The sequence below is a fragment of the Silene latifolia genome, chromosome 2 (assembly GCF_048544455.1).
Source record: "Silene latifolia isolate original U9 population chromosome 2, ASM4854445v1, whole genome shotgun sequence".
Lineage (NCBI taxonomy): Eukaryota > Viridiplantae > Streptophyta > Magnoliopsida > Caryophyllales > Caryophyllaceae > Silene > Silene latifolia.
Window position 1 is genome coordinate 140,322,207 of NC_133527.1, and position 8,055 is coordinate 140,330,261.

General features: G+C 44.7%; 1 non-coding gene across 1 annotated transcript; it reads left to right on the forward strand.

Annotated features, from left to right (window-relative positions):
• Positions 1-7,044: 7,044 nt before the first annotated feature.
• Positions 7,045-7,150, forward strand: LOC141645257 (small nucleolar RNA R71). The gene has a single exon (XR_012544840.1). It is a non-coding gene; the product is annotated as a small nucleolar RNA R71 (small nucleolar RNA).
• Positions 7,151-8,055: the final 905 nt, after the last annotated feature.

Consider the following 8,055-nt stretch of genomic DNA (forward strand, 5'->3'; position numbering starts at 1 on the left):
TGCAAGACCAACAAAATCGGACTCTCTCGTGGTCACTCTTCTCTCATGAAGCAAAGGGTGAATGTTATATGTAAAAGAGAGAAGGAAGAACAGTCACTCACCTAACTGCGACCAACATAGCATGCATGCAACAAAAATGAAAGACAATTCAAGTACTAATGCACAAACTCCAACCAATAATGTCCGTCACAACCGAGGGCTTACAAATAATATGGGAAAAGTGAGGTTCAGGTGAGAAAAGGCAAAACAAGTTATGGTAATGTGGAGGTAAAAGCGTCAAGCTAGTTCCTAACAGAACCATATAAAACCATCCGAATCTCAAATGACTGAAAAATAAAGTACAAGTGCCCTTCATTTGGCACACATCTCACTAATCTCATACACAATCTCCTCAAAAATATGGAATAAGAATGAAGGAGTTAGACGGTCACAAATTAACACCGTCTAAAAGAATTGACTAAAACAAATCAATTATTTTCAAACTTCTTTTTTTTTCTTTCTTTCACGTGAAACACAACTCTTTTTTTTTCTTTTTTTTTTTTCTTTTTCTTTTCTGTTTCACGTTTTTCTTCTTTTTTTTCAATTCTTTTTTTCTTTTCTTTTTCTCCTTTCTCTAATTTCCACCAACTCCAATCATATAAACACGGGCCAAACTGCAGACGGAAAATCATACCACAAAAGACATACTAAACTAGCTTGACTAGGCAAGCTCAGTTTGGGATGTAGCTAATGGGTCAAAAAGGCAAGTTTTGGCTTAAGTGGAGCTAAATGGGTGAAAAATATAAGGAAAAGGGAAAATTTGCAAGCACCTCCCTGCATGTGACACCGACCACAAACCCGAATGCGTGCATTTGACAAGAAATCGAATGTCATAAAAGTGCAAAAATGATGAACATACTATGCAAGGAGTACTACTCTCAATTCCTAATGAACAGGTCATGAATGACACCAGTTATGGGCTCTAAACCTCAGAAATTGTAAAGTAGGTTGCCAATTTGTCAGGTCAAGTCTAAACAGTCAGCTATATTTGAACAGAAACTCGTAGACTATGCGTATGACAAAGCTAATAACTATCAACAGAAGTGCAAGGCTCAAGTAAAAAATGACAAGTTATAGTGCAGTTTCATCATGGAAATATACCGTTCCGACTCAACCTATATGCAAAAATAAACGTGAAATTTTTTCTAATTTTTTGAAATTTTTCTAGTTTTTTTTTGGTTTTTTTGATTTTTAATGAAATAAATAAACGATGCAAGCTGAAATAAATAAACGTGAATGCAAAATAAATTCAAATGCATACTCAAAAGGATGCAATACCCTCCCCAAACCAAAACGGACAACGCCCTTGTTGTCCTCCATCATACACCAGCAGATATATACAGGGGAACGGGAATATACAACCAATAAGGAATAAAAATAAAATAAAAAGGAGACAAAAATAAAAGAGTAAGATGTATATACAAAACACGAACTTCCCCAAACCAGCCAGAAAACTGGGGAAGTGAGTAGACCAGTAGCTACTCGTCAGCCTCCTCGTCGCTGTCACGCACGTCCTCCACCGTCACCCTGAAGTTCGGGTCTACCTCTTGCGCTCTCCTCCTCCTCTGCTCAGCTCGAGCTCTCTCCGCCGCCGCCGCCGGGTCCTCTACCTCCTTCTCCTCCTCCTCCTCAAAAGACTTCGGGTACCCCTCAGCTGGGTACCGGTAAAAGAAAGGGTGTGGCCAACCCTCTGGGATCGGACGGTGTCGACTCAAGTGGTACTCGTATAGAGGGAACAAAGTCAAAGCTAAGTCCATCTCCATACGAGTATGTCTCTCTGCAATCTCAACTAACAAACCGTCACGACGCCCTTGGTCCATGACCGAGGACGCCTCAAAGGGTGGTGGAGGTACAAAGTTAGCCGGTAGAACCGGTTGTGTCTATGTCTGGTCGGCGGGTGCGGAAGTAGGAGTGGAGGTAGGGATCGGGGTAGGTGTAGAAGTGACCGTGGAAGGCTGGCCGCTCCCAGAAGATGTGGACCCCTCTCCGGTCTCAAGTCTACGCCGCTTCTTAACGGCGGGTAAAGTGGTAGGTGGGCGGACGTGGAGGTGGTAGTCAGACAGTGGTGGAAGTCGGGTGCCCCGTGCGACAGTAGGCAAAGGGGCTAGACGGGGTAGAGTGGTGCAAGGTAAGTCCACGGACAAGGAACCGTCTATCTTCCAAGTCCGGAAGTCTGTAGTCAGCCAATGCTGAGAATGCATGGCATCTAGGCTCAGATACCTCTCTCCCGGGAGGTACGGTAAGTCACGAGGCCAGACAGGGAAAAGGGAACGGGCAAGAATGGTGGCTATGCCACCGCAGACAATTGATCCCGTGACCTTCTCCCCCTAGGCCTGGAATTACTGGGCGGTCAGATAGGCAATATTGAGGGTACAAGGACCCTCACAGTCAATGTTCAGGTAACCGCCTAAGATGGAGAGCTCGTTGTTGTTGATGTTGTTTGGCTCCCTACGGCCAAAAATGGTGCTCCCCATCAGTAAAAGAAAGTAACGGGCAGGGGGGAGATGGACCTGTGCGAGCTTTTGCTCGGGAAAGGTGGTCTGGGCCAAGGTCCGCCAAAGCTGATGAATGACCTTCCTCGGGGCAGTAGTGTCGCCCGTAAAGGAAAGGTCGAGTCTGGTACCAAACTCCTCCAAAGTCATCGAAAAGGTCCGGTTGAACAACCGGAATGACACGGAAGGACTAGTGGGGGCAGCGTCGTGTGCCCCGGAGGAGAAGGTGAAGGAGCTGAGGAACTCAAGACTCAGCTCCAGAAAGGTGTGGCCACTCATATTGATGAGTCCGGCCATCCCCGTGCCCCGTAAAAGCTCACAAACTGACTCGTAGAAGCCGAGTCTCTCAAGTGCTGGTCGGTCTAAGAACCGGGTAGGGAAAAACTCACAGCCAACTAAGTGATAAAACCTCTTACGATGTACACCGTTAACGAAAATTACCTGCGGGTACTCGGGGTGAGAGTCGAGGGAGTTGTCCCCTCGGACAGTGACCGTGCCGGAAGGAGCTGCAGAAGTAGAAGTACTAGGAGCTGGCGTAGAACGGGCACGTCCACAACCTCGGCCCCGGCCTCTAGAACCCGAAGTAGAAGCCCATCCAGTGACGGTACGAGGAACTAGAGCCGCCAAAAGCAAACTGCAATCGCTGGTGAGTCCGCCACAGTGTGCTCACCGTGGTCAAGTAGAGGTTGTGGTCTGCTGTAACCACCACCGAGGAAGAAAGACTAGCAAAGCGGTGCTAGCAATGGTGGTGGTCGTGGATCAAGTGGCAGCCGGAACAGGGCTAGCAGCAGTGTGCTAGCAGTGTAAAAACTGTACCAAAGAAAGCGAGAGACTAAGAACACAGGGGTTGCGGTACTAACAGAAGTGGAGGCGGTGGCAACAGCAGGGGCCACCGTCCCAGGCAAGGATGGACTAGAAGTCGAGCTAGTCGAGGGCAAAGAGCTAGAATCCATCCTGAATAAAAAGGGCAGGGTAATTTGATAAGAAAAAGCATGAAAGCAGCATGGTAATCAGCCTGAAAACAACAGAAAACTCCCCTAAACAGTCGAAATTTTCGACTTACAGAACAAAAATTCCCAACTTTCCTCAAAAACTCGAATTACAATGGATAAACAGCGATAGGGGCGGGGTAGCAGGCATCAATAGCAGCAATTGAGCAACAAATGAAGTAAATTAAGCATATGACAGCATGAAAACCCAGTTGACAGTCGAAAATTTCGACTGAAAATCACCGTTATCGCAAATTTCGCGCAAAATCCGAACTAGGCAAGTAAATATCAATGAGGATACGGGATTAAGCATCAAGTAAGCTAAATAGGGCAAACAAGTACAGTCAAAGTCGAAAAACTCGACTAAATAAGGGATTTCGAACCCTAATCCTAATTCACCTAATAAAAATGCAAAATTAGTGAAATTAAAATGCAAAGAGGTGTAGGAGACACTTACTTGATGAGAATGAACCTACAAATTGCAATTAATCGACAAACAACAAGCAGAAATGGCGATTTTTTGATCGAAAAACCGCAAACCCTAAAATCCTCAATAGACCAAGTAAAATAGCGAAAACCAGAAAGAAAGTAGAGGGCTTTTGACGATTAATTAGCAGGTAACAAAATGTAGGTGACGGATTTGGCAAATGGGCAAGAAATATGAGGTATTTGGGGTATTTTTGATCGCAAAAGGGAAGGGTTGTCGAAAAAATTGGGTTAAATGAAATAACAATGAAAAAGAAAGGAGTTAAAGGAGACTCCCTGCGTGTCTTTTCCCATTTCACTCGATCGAGTGGTTTAGAACTGCTCGATCGAGGACTTTATGGATCCATCTACTCGATCGAGTAAAAATTTACTCGATCGAGAACTCCCCTTTTCAGCTTTACTCGATCGACTAAAATGGAATCACTCGATCGAACATATTTCACTCGATCGAGTACAAAAAGTACTCGATCGAGCTCTTTTCCTCGTGTAAGCTCTTGAATTCGTCATTCTTCCTTTGAATTTGCGTAAAATTCCCCAAACCTGCATAGAAACACTCGCAAAAGTATCCCAAAATACCAAATACGCAAATTAACAGTCTATAGTCTCTAATCTATGCTAAAGATTGTCTAAATTCTAATTGTCCTAATTAAAAGCAATAAATAAAGTTCAACGGAAAATTAAAAATTGTTTTTACAAGTTGGTACACGAGGCATTTCCCCGCTCACTTCCCAAGGCAATTCAGTAGCCCCTTGGAGGGCTCCTGACTGGAGGACGTCATCTCAGCAACATTGATTGTCCTCTTCAGTTTCCATGAGCTTGAACATGAATCATTAGGAGGAGAATAGTTGACATCCACATATGCGCGAACTTTTCTCATCCTTGCTCCTTTCTCACCGGCTTTAACATTGTCACTCCCACCTTGACTGACATTAATTGCACAACACCCCTTGACAGCTCCTACATTATTTTCATCTGTACCTGTAGCAAGGAAAACAGACGAACTTTCCTCCTTTTTGCTCTCAACCTGAGGCGGACGGGTCACAATAGCAGCACAATGCTCCAAATTTTCATTTGAAGTGTCAATAATAGGGTTAACAGAAGAGAGGGCATTGCAAGGCTGAGCTTGCATGGGAGCCCTTCTGAACTTATACTGATGGAATATCAGCTCCTCGTCCCCAACCTGAAAAGTCAATGTCTTGCCCCCGACGTCTATTACTGCACGAGCAGCAAACAAAAATGGTCTCCCTAAAATAATAGGGGTATGGGCATCTTCGGGGATGTCAAGTACAACAAAGTCAACGGGAATAAAGAACCTCCCGATCTTAACAGGTATGTCTTCTATTACACCTAGTGGCCGTGATATGCTATGGTCGGCCATCTGAACAGTCATGTTTGTGCAATTAAACTTTGTCAAACCAAGTCTCTTAGCCAGAGACAACGGTAAGACACTCACGCTAGCGCTAAGATCGCATAACGCGTTATCAATCAAGTGGGTACCAATATGACACGGAATCGAAAAACTACCCGGGTCTGACTGTTTGGGAGGTAACTTATTCTGAACTAGGGCCGTCCCTACCTCGGTCAAAGCTACCGTCTTATGATCATTAATGTGCCTCTTACGCGATAAAATTTCTTTCATAAATTTAAGGTAAGAGGGTACCTGTGTCAGCAGTTCGGCGAATGACACAGTGACCTGCAAGCTTCTCAGGATTTCGGCAAATTTGTCGAATTGTTGATTAGCTTTAGTACTTTTCAAACGCCTCGGGAAGGGCACTGTGATGGGTATCTCGAGTCCCTTGTTCCTCTCTTCCAGCGTGTCAGCCGGACCAAGCTCCAAATCCTTCGGACGCTTCTTTCCTCTTGAACGAGGTCTTTCAGGTGATTTCTCACTCGATCAAGCACTAGCAGGCTCTCGATCAAGCTGTTCCTTATCGATACTACTCGATCGACCAAAAATCCCATTCGATCGAGTAGTTTCTTCAACAGAGTCACTCGATCGAGCAGAAATTTCACTCGATCGAGCAGTTCCTTTTTTCTGTTCACTCGATCGAGTAGAAATTCCACTCGATCGAGTACTTTCTTCAGCATTTTTACTCGATCGACCTCCAGAAACTAGTCGATCGAGCACTTTCTTTGCCGTCAGCTCCTTTTCTTCGACAGAACACTGTTCATCAGCAATATTTTCCTTCCTCGGGTATGATTTCAACACTTCCGGTCCCTCATATGAACGACCGCTTCTCAAATTAATTAAATTTACCGTCTCATGTGGATTTTTGTCAGCTTGTGACGGTAAATGACCCGGTTTCCTTGTGGACTGGTTCGCGGCTAACTGGGCAACTTGAGTTTCAAGTGCCTTTATAGATGCATCTCTTTATTGATCGCTTAACTTCCACTGCTTTGTCAAAGACTGCAACATCGTCTTCAACTCACCTATCTCACTTACCCCACCAGAAGACGATGCACCCTGATTAGGTGTAGGAAAGGAAGGAGGCTTCTGAAAGCCTTGTTGAGTCTTATGTGGAGGGACATACGGCTGCTGTTGCTGCGGAGGATGGGTAGGATTGAGCACATTTTGACTAGTCCACCTCAAGTTGGGATGGACTGCCCCTTGGTTATTATAATAGGAACCCCCTCCTTGCCTGTATTATTGGAAAGCAAGGACATGTTCCTTCTCCGTGAGACAGCCAACAACAGTGTGACCGTCATTGCTCCCACATCTCTCACATGTAACAGTCTCCTCTCTAGTAAGCAGATGAACCGTCTTAGGCTCCCCAGCAGAATGCAGCTTCAACTTATTAAACCTAGCATTCATGGCTTCCAGCTGAGCCACAACCTGCTTATCGACTGCATGAACTATTCTAATACTATCCCTCGGGTTTCCATACTCAGCACAGTGATTCACCATCTCTTCAATAAGGGCCCATCCCTTATCATCGTCAGTGTTCTCTTGGAATCTTCTGTTAGATGACGCATCAAGTATGGCTCTGTGATCATCATATAGCCTATTGTAGAACTGGTTAGACAGAAACTACGGATCAAAACCATGGTGAGGAATAGACCTCACCAACTTCTTGAAACGAGACCACGCTTCATATAAAGTTTCATCAGGTACTTGCTTGAAACTTGTGATCTTTGCCCTCAGCTGATTGGTGCGCTGTGGAGGGAAATATCTCTTGTAAAAAGCAAGAGCAAGGGTCTCCCAGTTAGTAACCCCTGCGGCCGCGTGGTCCAAATCAGTCAGCCACTCCCTGGCTGAGTCAGTCAAAGAAAAAGGGAACAGAACCTCCTTAATCTTGTCTTGAGTTACCCCCTTTTGTGGCGGGGATAGTAGAACGTAGTCCGTAAAGACCTCCATGTGCTTCCTCGGGTCTTCACCTGCCACACCTCTATAGAGATTTCTCTCCACCAGATTGATATAGGAAGGACGGATGTCAAATGTATTCCCATCCTCGATCTGGAGATTGAAACCCTTTGGAATTGATGCTGCTTTAGGCTCCGAGTGACTAGCAATGTTCGGCATCTTTACTGGTTGGCTTACAGAACTAGAAGTATCTTCTTCAAAAGATGGATTTTTTGTAAAAAGGAAATGCTGAAGCTCTGGTTCGAAAGTACTCAAGACTTCCTTTCGTGATTCTCTTTGCAGACGGAGTCTATGCCTAAATAGTCTCTCTGGCTCTGAATCAACTGCAACTAACTCAAACCTGTCTGACCTGGGCATACACAACACTGAAAGAAAATAAATAAGAACTGCCTCAAGGAATGAAAATTCCATGAGACGGATAAAATAAACGAAACAAAGACAGATAGGGCAATTGCCTCCCCGGCAACGGCGCCAAAATTTGACAGGGTTGTCGTATACCTATCAAACATAACTAACTAAACTAACTATATAGCTAGGGAAGGCAGGTCGATCTCCTCAGGGAGGCAAGATATCTGTAAGAGTCCGTCTATTTGGTCACAAAATGGGGGGGTGTTTAAATTGGGTTTCTAAACTAAAAGGTTTAAAGGAAGAGAAGCAGAGAAAAGAGCAATAAAGGCAGAAAAAGATG